Raw genomic sequence first — 13,687 nt, 5'->3', positions numbered from 1 at the left:
ATAGCCTTTCTGTATCAGGAATGGACTTCCCTTCTCTTATTCTTGGGTAACTTGCATTGGCCTATCCTTTTTCATCCCCCAGGTTTTGTCTTAAAAGTCTTCTGAGAAGCTTTTTTTGAACTACCCAATCTGTAGTCTCTCTCCTTATATCTTCTTTTAAGATACTTATTTGTCTGTTTTTAGTATTTGCTAATTTTTAATTATTTAATTGTTCTTTTTTTTCCTCATTAGCCTACAAGCTCCATCACTATATATGCTCATCTAATGTGATACAAGGCACATAGTAAGTGATTATTTGATGTTAAGTGACTGAGTTGGTTGAAATTTGCAGTATAAGCCATTCCATTTGTTGGTATTAGTTGTGCCTAGTAGGATTTATCTGTCTTATATATGTATATGTATATATTATACAATACAATATATATATTGTATAACATATATTGGTATCACAGCTCAGCTTGAGTTTTCCTTCCCTGGACTTTATATCCTTCAGTCATTTCTCAGGTGCTTTGTCTCCTGACTCTTACATTTATGGCTGCTTTCAATTGAATTTATCTCAATTGGTCCCAGTTCTGGGATGCCCAACTTTAAAAAAATTACTGCATATTTTAACTTTCCTGTGTATATATAATAAATCTATTTATTCAGTTTAAATCATTAAAGATTTATTGAGCATCTACTTAGCCAAACTGTGTGGTTATAAGGATGAATATCTCATAGTCTTCCATTTGTGGATAAGAAGGCTTTAAATCCCCTGAAGTGAACCAATTATTGATGTCTGTAGCACATAGTTACTAAGCACATACTCCATATATGGCACGTTGTAAGATGTTTGGGAAAGAGGTGATAAGAATAGTCCCTGCCCTTGTGCTGACTGCCTCTATTAGTAGAAATAATTAACGAACAGGTAGCCACTCTTTCATTATAAATTGCAAATGTGTCAAATATCTCAGAGGACAAAAATATTTGTTCTGAAAGGTGGGGAAGGGAGAGTATATGACCAGGTGTAGGCAGGCAGAGAACATTTTCCTGAGATCTAAAGGGCAATCAGAGATTGCTAATCACTCCACACAAGGGGAACAGAGGGTGCAGACATATTGAGGCAGGTGGGAGCAGAACACATTTTAGAAAAAGAAAACCCAGGTGAGGGGAATATGAAAAGGGGGGGGGGTCACAGCAATTGAGGTTGTTGATAAAGATTAGATAAAATAGTAGGTCTTTATCTTAATAGTGATATTGATTGATGGATTGTCAACAGAGAAGTAACTCATTCAGACTTACATTTTTAATAGTTCATTCTCATTTCAATATGAGGAACGATTTGAGGGAGGTAAGAATGGATGTGAAAAAGCAACTTAGGAGGCCACCACGAGTGACAATGGTGCCAACAGTGGGCATGGAGAGAAGAAGTATACAAAAGTCATTTGGAGGTAAACTCAATAGAATTTGTCAATGGTTAGAGCAAGAATGACTGAATTTAGAGAAGGGTGTCTGTGACTATATACTGCTGGTTCCCATTGAAGTGACAATCATACTTTGATCAATGTATTTGTTATTTCTTTATTTATAAAACTGAGATTTTTTTTATCCTAAGTGTGTAAGACACACACACACAAACATCCCAGGAACATGGTGACTTAATAACAATCATTTGCTTTCCTCATAAACATGCAGTCTGAGGAGGGCTCTGCTAGTGAGAAGTGGTGTCTCTGTATCTTACAATGTCTCCTGGGATAGATTCTTCAACTGTACTAGGAGAATCTGCTTCCAAGATGGCTCACTCACTGGACTGGCACTTGCAGTTGGTGGTTGGCTGGGGGCTCAGCAGGAGTTCTTGGCCGATGGTGTCTGTGCCTCTTCATATTTGCCTCCTCTTAGGACTGCTTGGTCTTCCACACAGCATTGCAGCTGGCTCCCCTGAGTCAGGAAAGGAAAGGTGCCAGAATCTCGAGGCCCATGTCTGGAAATCGGTACATCGTCACATCCAACATTATTCTACTCGTTGAATCAGTCATTAAGTGTGCCTAGATTCAAGGCACCTGCAGAGGGAGGGGGAGGCAGGTAGGAGGAATGTCTTGACATCATCACCTCTCAGTGCGAAGAATGTTAAAGAGCACGTGATATAAGGTGCCCACTCAATTTATCAGCATCTTATTGGTGGATTTAATCATTCACAATATTAAGTATTATTCCATAGTCAATGACATCTGTTATCTGATGTGCTTATCCAAGTCAGTGTTAAATAGGTCAGGTTCAAGTATGGTGTCCAATAATGTGCCACTAGAACCTTCTGTCCATTAGAATGTGAATTTTTGGAAAACAGGGATATTGTTTTATGCCATGATAAATATTTGTTGGCTAGTCCACTGACTTGACATTCTTTTGGTTGTTATAGAAAACTTTTTGACCAAACAACCCATATTTATCTTTCCTTTCTCCAGGAGTATGCCAGATTGTGCCAAATACCTTGTAATATGAAGCACTATGCTTATAGCTTATAACATTCCTCTCTTGTAACATCCCTGAAAGTAGCCATTAGATTAACAATATTGTTTCTTAGTCTATCTAGGTTGGTTCCTATTTATCATCATTTTGTTTTCTATATATTCACAAACCACCTATTTGATAAATTTATTCTATAGTTTTTTCTATAGGTTAATATTGATTTTTTTAAACTGTGATTTCTAGGAATTAGTTCTTTCTCCCTTTTAAAGTAAATATCCACTATTTAATGATGCGTTTTTTTCCTGTGCCTTCTTATTTTCCAGGATTTTTCAAAAATCACTAAAAAATACTTTCATAAGAACATTTATACTTTATACTGTGATGTAATTGTTCTAGACTAGGACATTTGAATCAATATAAAGGATTTAAGTTCTTTTAATATTTTCTTTATTTCTTGAGTATTATTTCACTTGAACATTGTTGGATCATACTTCCAAGGTGAAAGGTCATTCTCTTTTTGGTGAAAGATAAAATCAAAGTAGGAATTGAATAATGTTGCTTTTCCTCTGTCTTCTGTTACCATTAAATGTTCTGGCCATGAAGGTAAGATCTTCTTCAGACTTTCTGTTATTATTACACATTTGAATGTTTTTGTTTCTTTTATCTTTCTTTGTATGGTTGTCTTTCTTTTTAACATCCTTACAAAATTTTATCCAGGTTATTTTATCCTAGTAATGCAACTGACTATCTCATGTAGTTTTAGCCTTACTTAACAGGAATTATGTAGATTACCCATTTGGGGCAATTTCTTTTCTTAATACTTTTAAAACATTTTTTCCTAGAAGATAAAATAATCCATTAAAAATTTCAGAGTCTTTTAGAGGGAAATTTGTTTATCGAAACCTCTTTTTTTGTAATGTCCATTTTTACTTTTTTAAAATTATTAAAGTATAGATGATTTACAGTGTTGTCCCATGAAACTTCTTGTACATAGCCTGAATTTTAATACTGTGAGGACTCTGACAGTCCCAACTAATAGAGAAGGCATTTCCTCAAATAGGTTATTCTTTGATTTTGTTCTTAGAGATGAAATATTAGGTAAATCTTCCATTTCCATATCAACACTGTCTCCCTATATCTTAGTTGCCCTACTAAGGGAAAAATTGGTAAACAACTCATAAAGTTCTCTTTAATTGACTTAATTTACTCCTTCAGTGTCAACATATGGAATAATTTCTTTATATCCCAGATCCTACTCAGCACTATTGCAGAGTTGATGCTGCTCAGGTAACATGCTAATCCTTAGAACATTAAGTATAAAGGAATTATTTAGCAACTTAAAAAGAAAAACAAACTGCTAATTCAATATCATTATCTAAAAGCACCTTTATATTTTCTTTATAGGAAAGAGAAGGAATTCAACATGGATTTTATTAATTTTTTCCCTCTGAGCCTCTCTTGAATCTCACTGAATTAGAATTAGTAAAAACTTCAACTTAATCTGGCCATTAAAATATGAAAATTCAGATTCATGTTGTGTTCAGTTTTCCCATAGGCTAAAAATGAAGTATCCTCCTTGAATAAATGTTACCTTCTGAATTACTGAACACATTAAATATGTAAAGAATTTCATGCTTCGCACATGTAACTCTGTTTATTATACTCAAAATTTCATTCTTCATGCTGTCCTCATGCCATAGCCTCCAGAAACAATAGAATATATATCAAGGCTAAATTTTATTTTCTTCAAGAAAGTAACTTATAAACTGAAAAGAAAATCTAGATTAAACACAAATATTGGCAATAATAAATCATTTGGTTTATCCACACTCACCATTTTTCTACGTGAAACTTCATAGAGTTATAAAATATATTATAGCTTTCATAGCTGTAAGCTGCACTAGAAACAGTTTATTCCCATGTTTCTGAAATTTGCCCCGTCATCAGCATCAACAAGGATTTTCGTCAAAATATACATTCCCAAGACCCTTCATCAAGGACTCTGATTCTCCAGGCTTTCCAGGATTGTATTCTTAATCTTGACCCCAAATGATTTTTATGTTCAGATAAATTTGGAAACTAATTGTGTAGTTCAATGTCCTCACTTTACAGATAAGGAAATTGAGGCATGGGTAGCAATAGTGGACTGATCAATGTTACCCACCTAGGCAATGACAGAGCTGAGTTGAGGAACTAGGTTGTCATGGCCCTGTTGCTCTTTCCCATTTCCAAAATTGTTTCTATTTTGATATTTTATCTCAATTTCTAAAAGATGATTATTCATCCAATTCTCCTGCCTAGATGTTTTTGCCATAGATTAGATTATTTGGACAAAAGCATGCTGCATTATTTTATCTTACTTGATTATAAGATATAGGCATTGCTTATCTTTCTGCACTGGGACCTGCATTATAGCTGCTGAGGGTGGGCAATATTCACATGTCAGGAAGCCATCCTAGTGACCCCTCGTAACTAGGCCTAGATAGGCAGCTGGTTAGATAGATTATCACTACTGAGAGTTAAAAGGATGCACTTTGAAATTAATTAATTAAAATTATAGGTTAAATTCATGGAAGTAAAAGAGGACTATGGTTAGAACAAATAAAGTTGCAGTGTGCATCTGCTAACCCCAAACTCCCAACCCATTCCTCCCCCAATCCGTGGCAACCGCAAGTTTGTTCTCTATGTCTGTGAGTCTGTTTCTGTTTTGTAGATAAGTTCGCTTGTGTCATATTTTAGATTCCACATACAGGTAATATATGGCATTTGTCTGTCTCTTTTTGACTTATTTCACTTAGTATGATAATCTCTGGTTGCATAAATGTTGCTGCAAGTAGCATTATTTCTAAAATTAGCTAATATAATACCCATTTTGTGTTATGATTGTTAAAATTATTTAGGCTTATTTGACTATAAATATATTTTCCTTGAAAAGCAAAATAAAATCCATTATAGAAAAATATTTGAATTAAACAGATTTCTAGAGATGTGGCAGCATTCAAGTCATAAATTCTGGTGTCTGAAAGGTTATCAGTAAATCCTAAACATGTTTAAGTTCTTTTAAAAAACATTACTTTTATGATAGGATATGAATTATGTTTTCTTCCAGCAGTAAATATCTAAACATAAATCTGTCTTCATTTGTGGTTATAGAATTCAGCTATTAGTAACATATAAAACCAGCATTCAGATACATTCCTAATTATGTTTGAATTATGTTGAATAATTTTATATCATCAGACTTTGGTAATGAATAATGCACCCATGATTCAGGAACAATGTTAGCATTTTAAACTTAAATTTATTTTTATTTCTGTGAAAATAGAAAAATAAATAAAAATATCTATTAAAACTCTTCTACATGTAAGAAAATGATATAGGAATCATTAAACCTACTTTTCATTTATGATTACTTAACAGTGATCATTTTAATTTTGAAGGGCTGCATAAGAATGGATTTAAGACATATGTTAACTCCAACAATTTATATGTTTTATCAATCTATGCAATTAAAAAGTTTGCTGAAAGAGGCTTTCAATGTAAAGTTTTATTCTGAGATGAACATTTCTAACTAATGTCAAACTACTCATAACCTCCTAAAAAACTCAGAGAATATGACTTTGGCGGTGTAATTGAGTGCTTCCATAATAAAACCCAAGTAATTGAAAAATCAAATTTCTGTGGTGTGCTGACAGTAAAAGTAGATTCTAACAACCATTGAAAAATTAGTGCCTATGAATTAAAATTTAAGATTAAACTTTAGCTGTTTTAGATATGACCTTTAAAAGATGTTAATGGTGTTAAATGGTGTTAAATGTTCTGGGATCATTGTTATGTGTTACTAAGTAGCAACACTATTTTCAAGCAATTCCTAGATTATAGGAGTTAATTTGATAAAACCACCATTTTTTTTCTCATTTTATGAACATCGTTAAATGTATCAATTATTTTAATGCAAATAGAGAAAATGACTCATGGAATCTTTTGAAAAGAACATTTTACCTATTATCAGTCAAATTCTTCTTGCTCTTCTAAATCTCCATAAATAAATCACCAAGCATCAATATCATATCAGATCTAGTATACTATATTAGAAAACCTTTCATTCATCTTTGTATGATATCATCATGTCTGTTGGAATGTGAAATGGAGACAGATTTTAAGTTTAAGAAACCTAAATTTTGATCACATTCCTATATCATCCGTTTGATATTTTTAATATTCAAATTTATTCTTTCTTTTTAGCAGAGGTATTTCATTTCCACCTTTTCTCAACTTTTTAGTTATAAATTTATATGAGATATACTTATCAGATAAGATTAAAAGAGTATTCAAAGCCTATGTGTAAAAAGGAAATGTTTGAATAAGTTATGAGAATGAGCTAGTCAGCCTAGGTAATCCAGTAAGCAGGTTGGCTGTAGTTTTGGTATACTAACCTCTACCAGATAGATGGATAGATACATAGATAGATGATAGATAGACAGATAGATAGATAGATAGATAGATAGATAGATAAATCTGATGTTATTAGGAGTCTTCTATATTTCCTGAGAGCTTAAAAGAATGCTTTAGAAACCAAATTTCACGTATGTGGAGTGATTATATCACAAATTATCCTACATACAATTTGACATCACACATTATACATTCAAAGTCCTAAATTTTCTTTTAATTATATACTATCTTCCTCTTATCTTCCATCTTTCTCCTCCCCTCCAGAAACAAAGACCAAAAAAAAGAAAAAAATTATCCTGTTTTCAGTCATGTCCTTTAACCCTGTATTCAAGCCTTACCTCTAAGCAGCTCGTCAATATATATTTCCAAACAATAATATTTCCTCTCTGAGCAATGTTGTGGCACCAGCTATAAAGATAGTCAATTTCAATCTTATACTATATAGTTAAATCAATATGAACATTGGTATTGATGTTGCTGATAATATTTTACATATTGTATTGGCTAGGAGGGTGAATTCTAAAAAGAGAATAGTGGGTTTAATTTGTGGTACTACGACTTACTTGAGTTTCTTAACTCCTGAATCCAAGTTTCTTCATCAGTAAAATGGGAAGACTATTGTTCACCTTATAGAATTATTGTAAGATTAATGGTAAGAGTGTTAAGTACTGATTACTATAATCAATCGATCAAAGGTACTCAGTTCCTCATGTAAAAAATGGAGGTAATAATAATACCTGCTTCATAAGGTTATTGTGAAGTATGAGTGGAAAAAATACAAGTAAAATATTTAGCACAGGACATAGTAGTGAGGAATATATTTTATTGCTACTGCTATTAGTGATGGCTCAACATCAGTTTCTGTACACATTATTTAATATATCTATCAACTAATCCTAACAATAATTTTTCATTTTGTATATGATTTTTAATAATATTTTATATACGATATTAAATCAGATCACTTATTATTGTCCATCCTATAAGCAAGTCTTTGTACTGGGTCCACAAATTAGTGTGTATTTAATAGACACATGTAAAATACCTAGAAAGAAAGACTCCATTTCACAGTCTTAATATCCAAACCATTATTTAGTAGTAACTTTCACATTAAGAATAAAAGATAATCTAAAATCTTTTTTATTTACTCATCTAAATATTTATAATTAGAATGAAAATATTCTTGGAATAGGCTTTATGGATTACTGTTACTTATGTGCACATATATGTGTGTGTTGATGAGGCAAATACTGGGAGCAGTAAAATAGAAAAATATATAAATCATATAATAAACCAGATCAAAATGACTAACTTAGAAAAGTATAGGTGGTTTTAAACGTATCATGTAGGAAGATTCAGACAAATCTAGCATGTATCAAACACATTGTCATCTGAGAATAATTTAAGTGGTATGAAAGATTTCTAACTGAATCCTTTGGCTAGGTTCATACTCGGTTGCTTAGTTTATCTTCTAAAAGTAGTGAAGTCTGGAAATAGTTTGTAAAGGTCTTGCTTATTAAAATGATTTGCTATTATAGCGATAACACAATCTCATTCTAAATAGCATCTGAAAGAATCAGTGCAATGTTCTACCTCTTGGTTCCAAGTATAGGGCTTAAATTTTTTTTTTTTTTTTTTTTTATAATACATAGCTCTATTCTCCTGGCTAAGTTCGTACCCTCTGGTTTCAAGCCAATTTTTAATTGAATCGAGTTAGTTTAATTGCTCCTCAGAGATGTCCATAAAATGTGCTCTCCCAGATTTCCCAGCTGAAATGCCATTGCCTCTGCTCAGCATTCCAAAGCACACAGCAAAACTGCCATCAACCTCTGTCTTGCTCAACAATGACTCTTTAATGTGGTCACCTCATGTGCTTTGTATTTCAATTATAATTTAGAATGAATTAAAATCCATTTAAATGGATAGCATCATCTCTTACTACTCTGATGGAAATCCATTTCAGAACATTCTATCTCTTTAAGGTAACTCAGTAAAAAATGTTTTATATCATATATCCTTAATTGCATGCCATCAATTTTATTCCCCTTCATTTTAAAACCCCATTTTTGTTGATGTTCATTAACCAAATAAAATACAGTCATATATTTACCGTATACTCTTCATAGATGAAACATCAAAATTTACACTTAAAGATATATTTTTTTTTCTTTTTTTTGTCTTTTGTCCTTTTAGGGCCACACCCACCATGTGTGGAGGTTCCCAGGCTAGGGGTCTAATTGGAGCTGTAGCCGACGGCCTACACCAGAGCCACAGCAACAGCGGGATCTGAGCCGTGTCTGGTGATGTACACCACAGCTCACGGCAACACTGGATCCCTAAACCACTGAGTGAGGCCAGGGATGGAACCCACAACCTCAGGGTTCCTAGTCAGATTCATTTCTGCTGCGCCACGACGGGAACTCCACTTAAAGATATATTTAAAAACTCAGGACTTGAGGAGTTGCCTTGTGGCTCAGTGGGTTAAGGATCCAGCATTGTCATTGATGTAGCTCTGGTTACAACTCTGGCTCAGGTTCAATTCCTGACCTAGGAACCTCTGCATTCCATCAGTGTGGCCAAAGTAAAAATATCACGATTGCAGCCAAAAAAATCAAGAATTTTTTTTCAATATTATAGAGTAGATTTAAAAATCAATCTGGTCATGGAAGCTTAGTTATATGCTATAGACTGAAGAATCCAGTTATGCAGAATTAACATCAAAGTTATCTCATAGAATGAATTCTAAGGTTATCAAATCATTAATAATATCATGCAAGAATACAGCAATGTATAATTTATGAAGGAATCAAACACATCCCCATGTATTTGAGTATTTATGTCAACCTTGTGAAAGAGCTAGGACTGGCATTATTACTCCTATTTCACACATCAGGAGTTGGAAAACTGTGGTCTGTGTGCCAAATCTGGCCAGCTATTTGTTTGTATAAATAAAATTTTATTGGGTCACATCCATGTGTGATCATTTACATATTTTTGTGGCTACTTTGAAGCTACAAGGGCGCAGTTAATTAACTATGACAGAGAAGTATAGCCCACAAAACCTAAAATATTTACTATTTGATCCCTTATAGAAAAAGTTTATGCAACCCTGCTATGACTAAACTGAAATGCAAAAAATTTGGCTAATGTTACATATTTATATATATAATCTAATGCACATGTGCAATCACTCAAATGCAAATACAACTCTTTTGAATACAAGTCAAGGATTATTTTCTCCTTAACATCATATGAACAGTAGCTGAAAACACCTGTCCCCACAATGAAAAGCCTTACAATCAAATTTTACTTGATATGATTGCATAGATGTCATTTCTGTGTACAACTTCTTAATCATCTGAACTCTACCAGGAATAGAATGATGTGAGCAGGAAACTGAGGCATCAGGCATCACAACAAATAGCCAGGGTATCAGTCCTGGCACGAGCAGTATAAGGTTATACAAACTTTGCTGTAGAGGTTTGCAAATTTTCAGAAGCCAAAATTCAGAAACCGAGGTGCCCAAATGGAAGGAAGCTTGAGTGAGAGGGGCTATTGATGGAAGATGAAGTTAGAGGGAACTCTGAGGACCCACACTGAAGTTCCAAACAAGTGAAAAAATCCTGGATTCCAGGGCACTGCTGTGCCATCTGCTCTAACAGCTGCTTCTTAGACTCCTTCAGCTTTTGGAAGCTCTCCTCTGGTTATTGTGATAGATTTTACTGTACTAATAAGAGCTATCTGGGTGTTCATCATAGAACTCTGTCATTTCCACAAATACCATGATAATTAAACACATTTACTTTTTTTTCCATTGTGCATGGCTTGACAATTTTAAAGAGTTTTACTACCTTTTAATAAAGGTCAGGATTTTTAATGTCATTTTTTTCTTGAATGCAAGTTATATTTTAAGTTAGCCCATTGCTTCCTTATAGTTATTCAAATATTTTCTTTGTCATTATAACTCTTTATTTCTCTAGTGGACTAATTTGATCTATTTAAATTTTTTGCTGCAAATAAATTATGATTTACTATATGTCAATAGAGTTGTCATGCATGTTCAAATTACTTTGGCTTATAAATTAAAACTTTTGTAAGAAACTGAATGTTTTAGACCCTACTCCCACCTACACAATACCGATAGATGAATAAGTCCCTCAAGTTGCATGTTCACTTATTTATGGATGTGATTCTTAGAAGTTGCCTGTACAAAAACTATATATAATTTAATAAGGAACATATGTTGACTCAGAATGTGACCAGTTTAAGGAAGAAGATATTCAGAGCTAAACATAGTATGATTTGTATTTATAATCATCCACACTGTTGCCTAAGCATAAGCACATTTATGTACATATGCACAATTGTATTCATCCTATATATATAATATTCTATAATACATTTTTATTAAAATAATTTTGAAATGCCTTAATAAAGTGAATGATATAAAGAGATATATTATACTTTTCAAATATCAAAGCAGTAAAGTGGAAAACCTAGTACTATCATATAAAACAATTTATGTAAATTTTCAAATCACATAATATATGACACAGAATAATAAGAGTAAACAACACGGTTGGGAAATGAACATAAGTTTCCAGATGAGGGCTAACTCGGGACAAGAATGAAAGAGAAACAGATAGTGTAATCTATTTATTTAATCTGTATATCTATCATATCTTCATATTGTATCTATCAACTTAAACTATATTTTAGTTCTATTTCTTTATGAAATAATCTGTGGAAATTTTCATAAAGATTTGACACTTATTAAATCTACTACAGTTGACCTTTGAGCAAGAGTTTGAACTGTGCACATTCACTTATATGTGGATTTTTTTCAATAGTAATTACTGTAGTACTACACACTCCCCTTTGGTTTAATCTGAGGATATGGAGGAATTACGTATTTGGCATGCTGCCTACAAATTACACTTGGATTCTCAAGTGCACAGAGCATCATAGCACCTAATCTCTGCATTGATTGGGGGTCAACTGCATATTGTTCTCTTTTCATGCTAGACCCATGATGTTTTGATTGCTACAGCTTTGTAATATAGTTTGAAATCAGTAAATATAATGCGTCTAGCTTTGTCCTTCTTTCTGAAGACTTTTTTGGGTATTTGGGGTCTCTGTTGTTTTCACATGGATTTTAGGACTGCTTTTTCTACTGAGAAAAATGTCTTTGGAATTTTGATTAGGGATTGCATTGAATCTGTAGACCCATTTGGGTAGTATGGACACTTTAACAATATTAATTCTTCCATGAACTGGTGATATCTTTCAATTTATTAACTTCTTCAATTTCTTTCATCAATGTCTTATAATTTTTAGTGTACAGGTCTTTTACTTTGTTGGTTATATTAATTTCTCAGTATTTATTCTTTTTAATGCTATTATATATGGAATTGTTTTTTGTCATTTATTTTATACATATATTTTTTTCTACTGTACAGCATGGTGACCCAGTTACACATACATATACACATTCTTTTTTCTCAAATCACATGTTCCATCATAAGTGACTAGACAGAGTTCCCAGTGCTATACAGCAGGATCCCATTGTTAATCCACCCCAAAGTTAACATTCTGCATCTATTTACCCCAAGCTCCCAGTCCCTCCCACTTCCTCCCCCTCCCCCTCTCCCTGGGCAACCACAAGTCTATTCTCCAAGTCCATGATTTTCTTTTCTGTGGATAGGTTCATTTGTACCCTATATTAGATTCCATATATGTTATATAATATGGTATTTGTCTTTCTCTTTCTGACTTACTTCACTCAGGATGAGAGTCTCTAGTTCCATCCATGTTGCTGCAAACGGCATTATTTTGTTCTTTTTTTATGACCGAGTAGTATTCCACTGTGTATATATACCACATCTTCCTAATCCAGTCATCTGTCAGTGGACATTTGTATTGATTCCATGTCTTGGATATTGTGAATAGTACTGAAATGAACATGTGGGTGCATGTGTCTTTTTTAAGTAGAATTTTGTCTGGACATATGCCCAAGAGTGGGATTGCTGGGTCATATGGTAGTTCTATGTATAGTTTTCTAAAATACCTTCATACTATTCTCCATAGTGGTTGTGCCAGCTTACATTCCCACTAACAGTGCAGGAGGGTTCTCTTTTCTCCACACTCTCTCCAGCATTTGTTATTTGTGGACTTATTAATGATAGCCATTCTGCCTGTTGTGAGGTGGTATCTCATGATAGTTTTGATTTGCATTTCTTAAATAATCAGTGATGTTGAGCATTTTTTCAAGTACTTGTTGTTCATCTGTATATCTTCCTTGGAGAAATGTCTATTCAGGTCCTTCGTCCATTTTTCCATTGGGTTGTTGGCTTTTTTGCTGTTGAGTTGTATAAGTTGTTTATATATTCTAGAGATTAGGCCCTTGTCAGTTGCATCATTTGAAACTATTTTCTCCCATTCTGTAAGTTGTCTTTTTTTTTTTTTTTTTTTTTTTTTGAGTTTTAGAGCTGTACCCTCTGCTTATGGAGGTTCCCAGGCTAGGGGTCTAATCATAGCTACAGCTGCCGACCTACACCACAGCCCCAGCAATGTGGGATCCCAGCCGCATCTGTGGCCTACACCACAGCTCATGGTAGTGCCAGATCCTTAACCCACAGGGATTGAACTAACCTGCAACCTCATGGTTCCTAGTCAGATTCGTTTCCACTGCACCATGACTGGAACTCTGAAGAATCACTTTTTTTTTTTTGTCTTTTTTTTGTATTTTCTAGGGCTGCACCCATGGCATATGGAGGTTCCCAGGCTA

Source organism: Sus scrofa, chromosome 1 (genome assembly GCF_000003025.6).
Source record: "Sus scrofa isolate TJ Tabasco breed Duroc chromosome 1, Sscrofa11.1, whole genome shotgun sequence".
Lineage (NCBI taxonomy): Eukaryota > Metazoa > Chordata > Mammalia > Artiodactyla > Suidae > Sus > Sus scrofa.
Note: the sequence above shows the minus strand (reverse complement) of the source record.